Source organism: Sinocyclocheilus rhinocerous, unplaced genomic scaffold (assembly GCF_001515625.1).
Source record: "Sinocyclocheilus rhinocerous isolate Xijiao unplaced genomic scaffold, SAMN03320098_v1.1 scaffold2196, whole genome shotgun sequence".
NCBI classification, from domain to species: Eukaryota; Metazoa; Chordata; class Actinopteri; order Cypriniformes; family Cyprinidae; genus Sinocyclocheilus; species Sinocyclocheilus rhinocerous.
Genome location: NW_015656189.1, coordinates 12573 through 16696, shown reverse-complemented (window position 1 = coordinate 16696; position 4124 = coordinate 12573).

Genomic DNA, 4124 nt, shown 5'->3' with positions numbered 1-4124 from the left:
CTGTGGCTGTGTCCGAAATCGCCCCCTATACCCTTAAATAGGGCACTATTTGAGGGAACAGCCATTTTTAGTGGTGTCCGAAATCATAGTGGACGTTCTCGAGTGCACTCATTCAATCCCACAGTGCACTGCAAAAACGAGTGTACAACTGGTGCATGCTCAACGGCTAGAGAATGCCCATAATGCACCGTGAGAGTCACGCGCCGAATGAATTCGCGCATCTCGCCAGAAGATGGCGCCCGCAGCTGAATAATCAATCCGTTCATTTTTACAAAGCGCTCATCCATGGCGTACAGCATAATGTACAACACGGGTATAAATTCATTGTAAATTGATTATTAAATTGTTTGATTAGGGTTTATACATAATTTCCGTGACAGAGTTCAAGATAAATCCTTTAATCTTACTACTGGAGCTGCTAGTTTGCTAGTTTCAAATTATTAATAAACAGCAAGCACACTATGCAAAAGCAGCATTCCTTCCGGTGCACTCAGTGTCCGAATTCACTACTCGTTTTCATTCACTCCTTCTAGTGAACTGAATTAGTGACCTAATGTAGGGAATAATGAATGACACAGCCCCTGACTCCTCACGGCCTCTTCTTCCCCTCAGGCCATGCAAACCTCACAAATCTACTAGTTTGATGTGTTTGATGTGACATCCATGTAAATACTTCTGGTGCGACTGGTAAGATGGTTTCACTCCCACACAGACAAGACAGACAAGAATAAAGAAAATAAAACCTGTTCTTCTGGTGTGGGAGATGCCCCAATAAAGATCTTTATTAACCATTTGTTTTGATCCCCAAAACCAGGCGTGTGACCCTTTGGGGCACGAGAAAAGGTCCAGCAAAAGCTGCATAAATATTTGGGTGCTAAATGTTTACAGTCCTTTTGTCAAGACTTGGGGTATTTAAAGGGATTTGGAAAACCACTCAGGGAAGCATCTGTATTCAGAACTTCCCACACAATTGCTGTGTGTCTCTCTCTATTTGCCAGGTATACTGACTCTTTGAAATTGTTTTTTACTATGCTTTAAATTGTGTTTTGTATTTTCTGCTGATCAAGTTGTGTGATGTATTATTTTTTATTATTTTAATTGATGTTTAATCCTGCCTTGCAAAATAAATGTTACGTTTTGATCTATTCTGGTTTCTCCTGAAATCATTATGACCAGTAAATCATAGGAGGCTAATGCTACCGTAAATCTGTGTCCAGGATAGAACAAACTGAAGGCTCGTGAATGAAAGGAGCAGTAGGCACTTCATCTGAAGACCTTTTGATTTCTGTCTATCACTGATTTAGCAAGATGTATGGAAGTGGCTAAATTAAATACACTTTTTGTAAGAGTGAGCAGTAGGCAACCGACTAAAAGGTATTAGCTAATTTATTACACCCTCTGAATAAGATCAGACTGGCTAGTTTGCGTGCGTGAGTTTACCGCGAACCCAGGGCGCGTATCTCTGAGCGGCATTGGGTCCCTGATGAACGAATAATTGAAAGAATGGGATACCCATAAAAATCTAATATCTAAATTAAAATACAACTAATCTTAGGATCAGCTATTAAAGCAGAAATACTGTAAATTCGAAGAGTCATTTAAAGTTGGAGTCAGATTAAATTATACACGGAGTCAGAATTAAATTAGAAACCAAATTTGAATAAATAATGATGATTTTTACATAAGCGCCAGAAAAGACGTACATGCAGAATACCTTCAACCAGGCTGTTGGACATCCTTTCTTGGGCCAACAGGTGGAGCTTACACTACTGCTGTGATTCATGTGCAAAATCTTGATGTCTGCGTGTGACTACATGAAGCATTTACTCAAAATATCCCATGCACATGCATTTTGTCCTTCTTCAGAATAAGTGATAATTTCTATACTCTTGGTGCCAGTACTGCAACTTATCAAAAACAAAACTCAAATCACAACATCAGATGCTCATATTGTGATGATTTTCTCATCATCAACAAGGAGCTAATAACATCTGATCTCGCTTTATTTTGGACTCTTTTGCAGCAACTATTGTGTTTCACAAAAACACAGTTATATCAACCAAAGAAATGCTAACACACGAAGTATGAGGACCAAGATCCCAACTAAAGCAAACACTGTCCACGACAATGGTGACTTCAAATGAAACAAATACCAACATCTAAACCTCTGTTAATTCTTACAGTTTTTCTCAAATGCTAAAACACATTTCACAAACGTTTCCTCCATGTTCCCCAGTGTCTAAACACAACACCCTTTTCTAAAGCTACATAAACACAACCACACCTTCTCACTTCAAAACTCAAACTTTCACACCAAAAGAGCAGCTCGAAGCTTTCAAAAATGTAAACACTATACACATCATTACACACTACAGCAAAACAATTGAAAACACAATGCTCAATTTGTGAGAAGGTTCTTTGTTTCATAACTGCCAATGCATATTTTTAGAAACTTTACAGTAATGGATGTTCTTAGATCTCTGCAGAGGATTAGGCATTTAGATTTGTGAGTTTCATATGAAGAGTATAAATCTATAGTAAATTCTGCATGTACACTACTGTAACACAACTCAATGCAAAAACAGAATCTATTGCACACAACAGTACTCTTGAAAACATGATCAGGGTGTGAAGTTTTTTTATTTACACCACACACACACCACAATCACTGTGCGGCATCATGTCGCTGAGCTGCATCGGGCCACATCACCTCATCCACATCGCAGGCTATATTGTCTCTTGCCAGGCACCGCGGGAAAAACGCCCTGGAATGGCGAATCCATCCTTGGAAGGCCTCCACTGGGATGTCAACACAGGCCAGCTCCATTGCCCTTAGGAGGTTCTCTCTAGTGTATGGTTGTCTGTCATAAACCTTCCATCTCCACGATGAGAAGAACTCCTCTATAGGGTTCAGGAAAGGGGAGTAGGGTGGCAGACAGACGTTTAAAAAGTGGTTACTGTTGGTGGTGAACCACTCTCTGATTTGGTTTGTTTTGTGGAAGCGTACATTGTCCCAAATGATCACATAAATGTGATGTGCGGGCCCAGGATGGTGTTGTTGGCGGTCCAGGAGGATGTCTTTTAGCTCCTCTAGGAAGGTGAGGAGACGTTGGGTGTTGGGGCGCGTATCTCTGAGCGGCATTGGGTCCCTGATGAACGAATAATTGAAAGAATGGGATACCCATAAAAATCAAATATCTAAATTAAAATACAACTAATCTTAGGATCAGCTATTAAAGCAGAAATACTGTAAATTCGAAGAGTCATTTAAAGTTGGAGTCAGATTAAATTATACACGGAGTCAGAATTAAATTAGAAACCAAATTTGAATAAATAATGATGATTTTTACATAAGCGCCAGAAAAGACGTACATCTTCAACCAGGCCAACCAGGCTGTTGGACATCCTTTCTTGGGCCAACAGGTGGAGCTTACACTACTGCTGTGCAAAATCTTGAAAATCTTGATGTCTGCGTGTGACTACATGAAGCATTTACTCAAAATATCCCATGCACATGCATTTTGTCCTTCTTCAGAATAAGTGATAATTTCTATACTCTTGGTGCCAGTACTGCAACTTATCAAAAACAAAACTCAAATCACAACATCAGATGCTCATATTGTGATGATTTTCTCATCATCAACAAGGAGCTAATAACATCTGATCTCGCTTTATTTTGGACTCTTTTGCAGCAACTATTGTGTTTCACAAAAACACAGTTATATCAACCAAAGAAATGCTAACACACGAAGTATGAGGACCAAGATCCCAACTAAAGCAAACACTGTCCACGACAACGGTGACTTCAAATGAAACAAATACCAACATCTAAACCTCTGTTAAGAAGATTCTTTTATTTCCATGATTTTTGGACAAACACAGTGTCTGTAGTTGCTTTGCAATTACAAATGGAAAATATAGCTGCAAGCAACAATTACCGGGGTTCAAGCACTTTAAGGCCTTTAAAGTGGTCTTGGCCAACCTGGATGTATGACTGACAGTAAAACACATTCAATATGGAGAATAGGCTCACAGACACACACACACACACACACACACTGAAATGAAATTATTAAACTAGTATATTAATACTCAATCAGCATGCTTAAACACACACACACACA